At 44.2% G+C, this 12,788-nt stretch overlaps 1 pseudogene across 1 annotated transcript in view; it reads right to left on the bottom strand.

The window, feature by feature from the left end:
- Nucleotides 1-465: 465 nt before the first annotated feature.
- Nucleotides 466-12,788, bottom strand: part of LOC308407588 (neuroligin-2-like) — a 67,589-nt pseudogene continuing 55,266 nt past the window's right edge. Inside the window, exons 4-5 of the transcript XR_013974697.1 lie at nucleotides 1,825-2,191; nucleotides 466-1,519 (exon numbers count right to left, since the gene is read on the bottom strand). The product of XR_013974697.1 is annotated as a neuroligin-2-like (transcript). The remainder of the gene's footprint in view (nucleotides 1,520-1,824; nucleotides 2,192-12,788) is intronic.

The raw sequence follows: 12,788 nt of genomic DNA, 5'->3' as shown, positions 1-12,788 counted from the left end.
AGTTGACGGTAAATAGCGATACTCTATTTTTCTTTCGTTTTTCTTCTCCCTCGATGACAAATGAAACACAGCAGTACTTACTTGGCACCTAAAAATGCTGGTAGAATGAAAGATATCAGTGTTTTCATAGTTATATGTTTAGTGTACGCCTCCCCCCTCCAAACTGCTCAGCAGATCGGGAATTTTTAGAGAAGAGCAGGAGGGAGGCGTGTCAAATGAGAGGAAGAGAGCAGTAGTAAAACAGGGATGTAGAAAAGAGAAGCATAATGTGCACATAACACACAGGAGATGGAAAAAGAGATGACGCCAACGTAAAAAAGAGAAAACAGTGAGGAGCGAGAGAGCATTCGTCCCTTTGACAAATGTTGGAGGTCTTGAGCCTGGAAACAGCAGACCGTCTTTGAAAACAGTATCTTTGAAAGATCTGAGTCACCCACCCCACCCCCACCCCAAACTGCTCATCTGCTGCTGTACACTTCAGTTGCACCTCCACATGCCACCAGTGGAGGGAGCTGCCAGGTTTTACAGCACATGACGCAGCAGGTGTAGTTGCTTTTGGAGAAGGAAGAGAATAAGAGGACAGAACGAAGGCCCACGTCGAGAGGCCTCCCTTCCAGAGCGGTAGCAGAGCCAGTGTTCCTGGTCCCTAGGTGGCGCTGTGTCAGGCCTGTCCCTACTATACCCTGGTGGTGGAGTGGGGGTGGGGCAGGGTGTTGTTGTGGCCGGTGGAGGGGAATGTGTTGAAGGCGTGAAGAGGCTGCATGCTGGTGATGGTGCTGGGGATCATGGTGATGGTGTTTGGCGTCATCAGCGGCACGTCGTCGGGGGCGCGGCGCAGCGCCAGGGTGTAGTCAGGAGGGCAGGCGGGCCGCAGGATGTCGTGGGGTCGCAGGGGCTCCATGTCGTGGTGTGCGTCATGCTCCGAGTGCTTCATCTGCAGGGACATGATCTCCTCCTCCTGGCTGTGAGCCAGGTCGTTGGCGGGGCCGCCCCGCTGAGGGGACAGCCGGTGCCGGCGCATCTCGTGCCGCTTGTCACGCTTGTAGTAAAGGGCGGCGAAGGCAAGGATGTTGAGGAAGAGGAGCGACGCTCCAACTGCAACAGTCACGCTCAGTTCGGTGGAGTAGTCGCGGGTCTCTCCGGGAAAGAGGTCCTGGGGCGGGCGCTCTGAGGCGGGCGCTCTGAGCCCTCGGGCTCGGGATCTGACGGGAAGGTAGGGTAAGGATGGTGAGTGGTTCCAGGAACGTTGTTCCTGGGCCTCATGGTGCCGGGGTCACGGCCTGCAGGGGAGCGCGTAGTGGTGGGAAAGAGCACGTCGTGCAGGCTGTGAAGATGAGGGACTAATTCCAGCCAAAAGGCCACTTTGTTAGCTCTGTAGTTGTCTCTGACACGAGGTTTCAAACCGATGTGAAGGTACTGCTTGTCCTTCGAGTTGAACTTGGTCCAGATGACCTCCTCGAAGCGGTTGGACTTGGTATGAATGAACTTGGTGTCCTGAGGGACGGGCAGGTTGGGGTCCCTGGTGGAGCATAAAGGTTAAACGTTTCAGTTCAAAGTTATAGTCAGTCTCCATTATAAGTAACATGTGGCATCAATACACTGAATACAGACAGGAGGCCCATTCTCTGTGCAACCTTTCAACTATCTAAGACCAACCGGCTGCTCTGGGATCTGGATGCTTTTGGTCAACCAGTATGTTCAATTCTTCAAAGCCACACGAGAATTAAACTAGCAACCCAGATTCAAGTATTCAAGATGACTAGAAGGCTATCAGAGAACATACAGTAACGTGTACAGTTTAAACTACTACGACATGAGGCCTACCCAGTCTTTGCGAAGTTAGTCCAGTAAGTTATGACCACAGCGCTCAGCATCACATCGTTCTTGGAGAAGTTGCACAGGAACAGGTCCCTGGCACCGATCATCGGTACGCCGAAAACGTAAGGTATCTCGTCTCCGTGCGCGGCGTCGGCCCACTCGGGCCGCGTCTCAGTCTGGCAGTGGTGGTAGAACGTGTAAAAGTAAACTGGGGACTGAAACTCAGCATGGAGTTTGGCAGTGGCCACAGCTGGTGCCACCCACTGGTGGTCCGTAAACAGGGCCAACAGAGTCTTCCGCCGCATGTCGCCGTTGTCCCTGTCCGCCCAGTCTGTGTACATGAACTTAATGGTCTCCCTCAGGATGTCTTTGCCTGGTGAAGAAGCACAGGAGGGGACAAAAGGAGGGGGAAGAAAGATAAAAGTGAAAAACTGCTAAGTGTAGCCACTTCCACAGTCGCTAGAGGCCGGGGATGGAGCCTGCCTATTTGCCTGACGCGCTGTCAACTTTACGCAATAATGCGAGAGGTGGAACTGTTTGCTTGTTTATTAAAGTGCTTTGAGAGTTTACAGAGTGATGTCATCGGCTCCTGATTCAGACTCTTACAACGTCACAGGCTCTAATATAACGAAGCAAAACATGTTGTGCAGCGGTCAACAAAAACTACGGCTACCCAGCCCTCCTCTCTGTCAAAATCAAAACCCGTGAATGACAAACTGACAACGCCCATTTATGTCACCGCTAGCACCCACGTGACTCCCATAACAACCAAACAAATAAAAACCCAGCGATCATCAAAATTCAATACATTCAATTATGGCTCCTACACACCAGCCCCTAATTATTAGGATCCCTTCTAATAATTACCCATAATTAACCAAGTAGGAGACATAAAACATGCAGAGAAAAGTCAAGTATTTACTGTATTTCAATATTACCCGCAGGAATCCTATAGGTAATCTTAAAGTCTATCTTTAAAGAAAAATGAGAGACATTTTATGTCCAAATACAATCAAAGTCTGATAATTGGAACCAGAAGTCTTTAACTGTGATCTGCCTCCAGCAGTAGACACAGTTTGGTAATAGGTCGATCCAGGCAACTAGTTTGAGTTTTAATCCGAACTTGACGAACGAATCCTCTTCAGTCAGGAAAAGTCTTTATCACACGTCCCATTGGCCAAGAGTTTCGAGGTGCCGAACTGTCCATGATGAGAACCAGATCTCCCACGATGAGGTTCCCTTTTACTCCAATCCATCGCTGACATTCCTGTTGCTGTAGTAGGTATTCCTTCACCCATCTTTTCCAAAACAAGTCAGACATGTATTGGACTTGTTTCCATCTTCTGTGGTTGTACATATCAGTGGAATGGAATACTCCTGGTGGTAATATCGGTGAGGTCTTTAACAGAAGAAGATGATTAGGGGTCAAAGCTTCCAGGTCGTTAGGATCCATTGAGGCTTTGGTAATTGGGCGACTGTTAATGATGGCTTCAACCTCACAAAGTACTGTATGAAGACCTTCTTCATCCAGGTTTTGTACTTTCATTATGGAATTAAGTACTTTGCGAACCAGTCTTATCAGTCGCTCCCAGGTTCCTCCGTGATGTGAACCTCCAGGTGGATTAAAGGTCCATTTAACTCCCTTTTGCAGAAAGACGTCATTGATTTTTACATGGTTCCAATGTTCAATGGCAGTTCTAAGTTCACGTTCAGCACCTACAAAATTGGTTCCGTTATCAGAACGCAGTTCTCGAACCTGACCTCTTCTTGCATTGAAACGTCTGAACGCATTAATGAAAGAGTCAGTATCCAGTGATGGAGCAACCTCAATGTGAACAGCACGGATAGCAAGGCAGGTGAACATAACACTGTATCTCTTCACCACGCTCCTCCTACTTTTTTTACACTGAAGGGTCCGAAGTAATCGACTCCCACCCGCGTGAATGGAGGTTCATCTGGAATGATTCTTTCATTGGGCAAATCCGCCATCTGTTGATTCACTGGTGGAGCATTAAGACGTCGACAGATGACACATTTAGATAACACTTTTCTTATTGCTGTACTAGCTCCAATCCACCAGTATTTTTCTCTTAGCTTAGACAGCATGTGGTTACGACCACCATGTCCAACTTCCTGATGTATGTGTCTAAGCAAGAGCTCAGAAATGTGTTGATCCTTTGCTAGTATTATGGGATGTTTCACCTCAACCGTCATCGATGATCTACTGAGTCTCCCACCCACTCTGAGAATTCCATCTTGCAGCTGTGGGCAGAGTCTTCTTAGAGGACTTGATTTTATAATGGGTTGTCCCTTCTCCAGACTCACAAGCTCCAAGGAAAATCTCCTCCTCTGACAGAACTTGATAATGACAACCTCAGCTTTGTCCAGATCTTCCACTGTAAGCTTCTTAATCACAGATGTCCTCTTAAAGTTCCTCAGCTTTTCTTCCACAAATGATTTCTGTTGCTCTTTGGTGACCTCTGACTGTGGTAAGCTTGAACACAATTCTCTCCTTTTCTTCACAAAGGACAGAAGCAAGTCCTTAAATTTTAACAGCCATGCCACTGACTTCTTAAGACGTGTCCAGGTGGAAAAATGTTTAAACAAGCGAGTAACAGATTTTTCTCCAGCTTGCTCAACACTCACTGTGGCAACTGTTTTTACCTCAGGATCATCAGATGGAAGCAGACTGATGTCATCTGGGTAGACAGGCCATTCACTCCTAGATTGTAGAACATACTGAGGCCCAGACAACCATTTTGTATTCTTCATAAAAACATCGACTTTCACTCCTCTTGAGGGCATATCTGCTGGATTACTGGCAGTGTCCATATATCTCCATTGCGATATCATATCTCCATTGGCCACAAAAACCTTGAATCTTGAAGTCTCACTCCTGATGTATTTAAGAACAGAAGCACTGTCTGTCCAAAACACAGAATCCAGAAGTTCCATCTGCAGCTCTTTCCTCCAGAGTACATCCAATCGACTGGCCATGGTTGCTGCAATGAGCTCCATCCTCGGGATGGTAAAGGATTTAAGAGGAGCAACACGAGCCTTTCCCATAACAAACGCACAGTGTCGTTCTGAACAGATGTTTTCAATCAGCAGATAGGTCACTGTTCCATACCCATCCTCACTGGCATCACAGAAATGGTGCAACTGAGCTCTCGTGATTTCTCCAAATCCATCAGGTTTCAGACAACGACTCACTTCAAACTTGCTCAATAGCTGGAGCTGCTGGAGCCATGTTAACCATCTTTTGGAAAACAGCTCTGGTACATTATCGTCCCAGCCGATTCCTTCCTGGCATAGATCTCTTAGGATTTTCTTAGCAGTTAAGACCACAGGACTTAGCATTCCAAGAGGATCATAGATAGAACTGACAATTGAAAGGATTCCTCTTCTGGTAAGCGGTCTGTCCTTGAGCACAATCTTGAACTTAAAAGAGTCTGATTTTATGCACCACTCCACGCCCAAAACTCGCTCGATCATTGAGGAATCCAATTCCATGTTCAACTCTTTCATTCCTGTGGCTCTGTGACTTTCAGGAATTGATTCCAGCACTCCAGGCTTGTTGGTGATCCACTTTTTGAGCAGAAATCCTCCTTTGGCACACAAAGAAACCAACTCGTGGCACATTAACACTGCTTCCTCATCAGTTTCAACGGACACAAGACAATCGTCCACATAAAAACAGTGCAACAACTTCTTCACAGCTTCCTCACTGTAGAGATGTCCAAAGTCATCCGCACACTTTCTGAGTGCAAAGTTGGCACAACTTGGTGACGAAGTTGCCCCGAAGAGATGTACATTCATCCTATATTCAGATGTTGGTTGTTCCAGATCACCTTTAGGCCACCAGAGAAATCTCAATAGATCTTTATCTTCAGCTGGAACCATGACTTGATGGAACATGGATTCAATATCTCCCATAATTACAACTGGCTCCTTCCTGAATCTTGTGATCACTCCTATTAAAGAGCTTGTAAGAGCAGGTCCTTGTAAGAGTTGGGAGTTTAAAGATGTTCCATGATAACTCACTCCACAGTCAAACACAACTCTGAGTTTCTTCTTGGTCGGATGGTAAACACCATGGTGTGGTATATACCACAGCTTGCCATCATTGCGATTGATCTCCTCTTCCGGGACCTTTTCAGCATAACCTTTAGCCAGAAGCTCATTCATGAAGACGTTGTACTCAGTATGAAACACTGTGTCTCTCTCAAATCTCTTTTTTAGAAAGCGCAGACGTTGTTGAACAACTTTCTTATTGTTTGGCATACTGATACTGGCATTCCGAAAAGGTAATGCTATCTGGATATAACCACCCACATATTTGGCAGAGTTAGTCACTATTTCCAGAAATCTCTGATCCTCTCTTGACAATCCAACCTGCTCATCAACTTTGCTCTCAGGAAAGTCATTCTTGAACTGTTGCTGCCAAAGCTCCTCCAATGTGACAACAGAAATTCTGTTGACTGTAACTTGTGGATGCTTCTGATCACCTGTAGCTTCACAGTTTCCTGAAAGTGGTCCATTGATGGTCCAGCCAAGCCTTGTCCTTACGGCATACGGTCCTCCATCAACACTACACACCACTTCCAGAGGTTCCAAGGCTTTGGGAATGTTTGTTCCAATCATAAGCTCGATTCCTGCATTTATTTGAGGCAAGGTTATGCGTTTTAAATGTGCCCATCCTTCAATATCTCCTGGTGTTGTAATATTTCCTTTATGTACAGGCATGGACTCCTGTGTGTACACTTTTGGCAGTTCCAGAAATTCGTCACCACAAAGAGCGGCAACCTCCAGTCCTGATAAAGTGTTGCTGCTCACAATTCTTTCCTGGCCCATGGTTCTGAGGAGGATATTTCCTTTCCTTCCCTCAAGGTGAAGTCTGCGCATCAGACTCTCAGTGCAGAAAACTGCTGTGCTCCCTTGGACCAAAAAAGCACATGTTGTAATAATGTTGCTTCCTTTCTTTGACTTTACTTGGACAGGCACAATGGGCAGTTTACAGTCCTGGTCTCCAGCCGCTGTAAGACCACTCGACACCAGTGTGCTCACATGCGGCTGCATGTTCCTGTCGGTCTTTTCAGAAGGTGAACTTTCTTTGTGCAGGACGGTGGGATGTTTCCGGCTGCATTTGGAACAGGAAATCCTCTTACGGCAATCTTTACTGATGTGTCCTATACACAAGCAGCCAAAACAGATGCCATTTTCCTTTAAGAAGGTTATCTTCTTCTCATCAGCCATTTTTCCCAACTGTGCACAGACGTCCAACATGTGTCTTCCTCCACAACAAATACAGACGTTCCTTCCAACCTGATTATTTTTCATTTCCATTTTCGCAGGCTTAGGTGTACTCTCCACAACTTGCATAGTGGTGGCAAAGCTTGTTCCTTTATTTCCAGGTCTGCCTTGATACTTGGCTTTACTCACTCCTTTTGTTGGTAAAGAAAGCGGAGAATCTTAAATATTACCGAATACAGGATCAGTTAATATTCTTATTTGCTTCTCCCAAAAGTCTGCAATATCCATAAATTTGGCTCTTCTTTTATGCCTTTCTTGCAGGTCACAAACATAGCTTCTCCATTTGTCAATACATTTATACGGCAATTTTTTAATAATGTTCACCATATTAGAAGGCATGTCCAAATCACTCAGATGCTGCACCTCCTCCATTGCATTACTGCATCCCCTGAGGAACAAACTGTAGTTCTGAAGAGCTTTTACTTCCTCTGTTTTAATTGATGGCCATGAAAGTGCCTTGTCCAGATATGCAGCTGCGACCTTCTGTTCATCGCCATAGTGCTCCTTTAACAGTGATTTTGCCTTGCGATAACCACGATCCGAGTTCATTTGTTGACAGCTTCTCACCAATTCCTTTGCATGGCCTCTTGTGTACTGTTCCAAAAAATATAAACGATCGCTGTTATTCTTCGTATTGCACTCAACTGCATTCTCAAATGCTTTAATAAATGAATAATATTGAAGTGGATCTCCATCAAAATGAGGTATTTCTCTCTTTGGTAAAGAAAAGAGGCTTTGTTGTTGGATTAAGAGTGTTGTTACAGTGGGGCAAAAAAGTATTTAGTCAGCCACCGATTGTGCAAGTTCCCCCACTTAAAATGATGACAGAGGTCAGTAATTTGCACCAGAGGTACACTTCAACTGTGAGAGACAGAATGTGAAAAAAAAATGCATGAATTCACATGGTAGGATTTGTAAAGAATTTATTCGTAAATTAGGGTGGAAAATAAGTATTTGGTCACCTCAAACATGGAAAATCTCTGGCTCTCACAGACCTGTAACGTCTTCTGTAAGACACTTTTCTGTCCCCCACTCGTTACCTGTATGAATGGCACCTGTTTGAACTCATCATCTGTATAAAAGACACCTGTCCACAGCCTCAAACAGTCAGACTCCAAACTCCGCCATGGCCAAGACCAAAGAGCTTTCGAAGGACACCAGGAAAAGTATTGTAGACCTGCACCAGACTGGGAAGAGTGAATCTACAATAGGCAAGCAGCTTGGTGTGAAAAAATCAACTGTGGGAGCAATCATCAGAAAATGGAAGACATACACGACCACTGATAATCTCCCACGATCTGGGGCTCCACGCAAGATCTCATCCCGTGGGGTCAAAATGATCATGAGAACGGTGAGCAAAGATCCCAGAACCACACGGGGGGACCTGGTGAATGACCTGCAGGGAGCTGGGACCAAAGTAACAAAGGTCACCATCAGTAACACACTACAACGGCAGGGAATCAAATCCTGCAGTGCCAGACGTGTTCCGCTGCTGAAGCCAGTGCATGTCCAGGCCCGTCTGAAGTTTGCCAGAGAGCACATGGATGATACAGCAGAGGATTGGGAGAATGTCATGTGGTCAGATGAAACCAAAGTAGAACTTTTTGGTATAAACTCAACTCATCGTGTTTGGAGGACGAAGAATACTGAGTTGCATCCCAAGAACACCATACCTACTGTGAAGCATGGGGGTGGAAACATCATGCTATGGGGCTGTTTTTCTGCCAAGGGGACAGGACGACTGATCCGTGTTAAGGACAGAATGAATGGGGCCATGTATCGTGAGATTTTGAGCCAAAACCTCCTTCCATCAGTGAGAACTTTGAAGATGAAACGAGGCTGGGTCTTCCAACATGACAATGATCCAAAACACACCGCCCGGGCAACAAAGGAGTGGCTCCGTAAGAAGCATTTGAAAGTCCTGGAGTGGCCTAGCCAGTCTCCAGACCTCAACCCCATAGAAAATCTGTGGTGGGAGTTGAAAGTCCGTGTTGCTCGGCGACAGCCCCAAAACATCACTGCTCTTGAGAAGATCTGCATGGAGGAATGGGCCAAAATACCAGCTACTGTGTGTGCAAACCTGGTAAAGACCTGTAGTAAACGTTTGACCTCTGTTATTGCCAACAAAGGTTATGTTACAAAGTATTGAGTTGTATTTTTGTTATTGACCAAATTCTTATTTTCCACCCTGATTTACGAATAAATTCTTTACAAATCCTACCATGTGAATTCATGGATTTTTTTCCCCACATTCTGTCTCTCACAGTTGAAGTGTACCTCTGGTGCAAATTACTGACCTCTGTCATCATTTTAAGTGGGGGAACTTGCACAATCGGTGGCTGACTAAATACTTTTTTGCCCCACTGTATTTCATTTTGTTTAATCATTATTACAATAACATCCTTTTGTGGTTCCAGTTCCACCATACCATTTGTATGAGTCATTTTGTCCATTTGCATCAGATGGGTTTGAAGGAATAACTGAATATTGTCGAGGATGCTTATTTTGAGAAGATTCAGTCAGCACGGCTTGTTGCATGACACATTCCTGGGTTTTATCTTTTCTCCTGTTTTGAGTTTCAGCATTAGTCAATGAATTTTGTTTTGCAGAAATGTGAGGTATAAATTCTAATGCATCAACATTAAGGGTTTGTTTAGATCTTTCATGGGAAATGTATGAATTCATTCCATCTGAAACTTTTAAAGATCCTTTTTGCTTGTTATACTTTGAGCTTTAAGGACATTTATTGTAGCCATTTTTTCAGCAATTTCAGTGTCCAATTTTAGCCTTTCCTTTCTTTTACGAAGACATTCCTCCTCTTCTTCCAGTACATGTTTCTCATCCAATAATTTCTGCTTTATCATTAAAGCTGCCAACTCTGCCTCAGCTTTCATACGAACAGATGAAGTTGAAGATCTTGATGAAGAAGTTTTGTGGCTTTCAACATTTGAAACACTATCACTTGGCTTGATATCATCCTCCACTTCTGTCTCAGTATTTGATGCAACATTGTTTTCCAATAAATTGATTTGCTTTGGACAAACAGCAGGATTTTGTTCTCTTTGATTTATCCAGTTCTGAATTTCATTTAAAAACACATTTGTGTATTTCATGATACTTGAAAACCATTCCTCTTGTTTTATTACTTCCTCTGGCACCAAAGACAACACATGTGAACTTGAAGCCTTTTGGCACAGTGCCTTTAAATCCACCAAATACTGCTTAATTTCAGAAAGATTTTCATTGTGTTGCATGAGCACTTTCATTTTTTGTATTAGTCCTTTCATTTTATTAACATATATTTTGCATTCATTTTGTGATTTTTCGATTTTATTCAACAATGCCTTTCCAGTCATTTTTCTTTCTCTCTTTCCCCCCAAATCATTAGAGGAACAATCATCATCACCTGTTTGACTCATGATTTTCCCGTTTGTTTGTTCGATTTTTTATTTATTTATTTATTTTAATCTTCAGTGATCATCCATTAAAACATATATCCACTGGAAGCCACAATAGACTTTGACCATAAAATCCTTTCAACGTAACGGCACTTTAATTGTCCATTTGAACATCATCCAAGCAGCATAATTAATAAGACGCAGCGCAGTCATCAATCCAAGAGCGCAGCCAAAAACATTGCACATTTAACCAACATTCATTCCATTCAGTGTCTCCTCTTAAAACATCTCAGCACTAATGCAATGTCGCTTCCTTTTCCACAACCAGACATGCACAGGTATTCTTACCTGCGCTCCTCAGAATTGCGTCAGGTGTGTCGGTGCTGCTGGGCTCACTCATTCAGATGCGCTGCACTTACTTGGCGTCTTTCAGGTTCCTTGATCTGATTTCTTTGATCCTGCTTGCGGCTGGCTTCTCCAGAATGCCGTTTTTGGTTGACTAAAGATGTAGCGACTTCCACAATCGCTAGAGGCCGGGGATGGAGCCTGCCTATTTGCCTGACGCGCTGTCAACTTTACGCAATAATGCGAGAGGTGGAACTGTTTGCTTGTTTATTAAAGTGCTTTGAGAGTTTACAGAGTAATGTCATCGGCTCCTGATTCAGACTCTTACAACGTCACAGGCTCTAATATAACGAAGCGAAACATGTTGTGCAGCGGTCAACAAAAACTACGGCTACCCAGCCCTCCACTCTGTCAAAATCAAAACCCATGAATGACAAACTGTCAACGCCCATTTATGTCACCGCTAGCACCCACGTGACTCCCATAACAACCGAATGGTTGTTATGGGAGTCAGTGTTTCCAAACTAGGAAACACTGAAATTTTAAGTTAAGTTTGAAAACAGTTTAAAAAAAACACCCCATTCCAAAACGTCTTGTGACAATCTCATTGGCTTAGGGAGTGATGATGTCATAGAACTTCAGAAGTCCTTTGATGTTTTTCCTTAAGTAGGGGTGAGAAACAGCAAGATTTAGTTCATTTCAGCAGCATCTGTGTTTGCAGCCTACAAAACGTTCACCACAGAAAATTTGGAAAGCTCTTCAAAGTCATCGTATAGAAACTCCAACATGTTTCCAAGAAAAAAACAACAAATTCAAAAAGATTACGTCGCCTCTCCTTCCTGGCGTGGCCGGCCAATTTCCCCAAATGGCGTCTCATCCTCCCTAAGGGCATTAGAGGAGAGTAGGAAGGAAAACTACCTTCTCCAGAAAAAAATGCAACAAATTGAAGAAGAAAAACTTCAACTGGAGGACAAGTGTAGACGAATGGAAGCCCAAAATAAAAAGCTGGAAGAAAGACAACAGCGCCAGCCGGACATAAACATTATTAATGAGGGCTGGGGAATCAAGTTTGCTCAGGCCCGAGAGCAGATTGTGCACCTCAATAAAGAAAACAGGCAAAAGCGCGCACAACTAAAAGAAATGACCAACCAGCTCCAAGACAAAAAAACGATGACTGATAAAATACAACGGGATCTCCAAGACATGGACCAAAAAAATCGGCTCTTCCAAAGACAGCTCCATGAAGCTGTGGAAGAAAAGAATAAATTCCTCCAACAGAAGGAAGAGCAGGACAAAAAGCAACGAGACATGCAGCACGAACTGAAGAGCATGCAGGAAAAATACCGCATGCTGAAAGAAAGCCTGGATGAAACACTGCGCCAAAATAAAGACCTTCTTCAACAGAAAGAGCAACAGCAGGAAAGACTGAAAGAAGGAAAACGCATCGTCCAGGACTTTCAGTCTAAAAATCTAAAACTGCAAGAGTTTTGTAATCAGCTGGAGGACAAAGCAACTAAAGTGGAAGAAGAAAGGGACAAACTGGAGAAACGGTGCTCACAGATGCAGAAAAGGATCGATCAGATAGCGAGAAACAACTCCGAGCTCGTTAAGGGGCGTTTGGTGGAATTCAATAACTTGAAGCGTGAACACACTCAAATGCAGTCACAAAAACAACAAGAAGACAAAATACATGAAGACAAAAATCAAGAAATCAAGAAAAGAAAGAAGCAGTTAGAAGACAAGCACAAAGAGGTCCAACAGAGAAATGCAGACATGCACAAGGACAAGCTGATACAGGAGGCAACATCCAAACAACTCAAAGACAAGCTTGAAGAACAACAAGCAGCATTGGAAGAGGTGGAACAAAGATGTGAGAAACTTGAAGAAAAAAAACGCAGAAACCATCGACGAGCT

This window comes from Rhamphochromis sp. 'chilingali' (assembly GCF_963969265.1).
Source record: "Rhamphochromis sp. 'chilingali' genome assembly, chromosome: 1".
NCBI classification, from domain to species: Eukaryota; Metazoa; Chordata; class Actinopteri; order Cichliformes; family Cichlidae; genus Rhamphochromis; species Rhamphochromis sp. 'chilingali'.
This window is presented reverse-complemented; position numbering and strand designations above follow the sequence as displayed.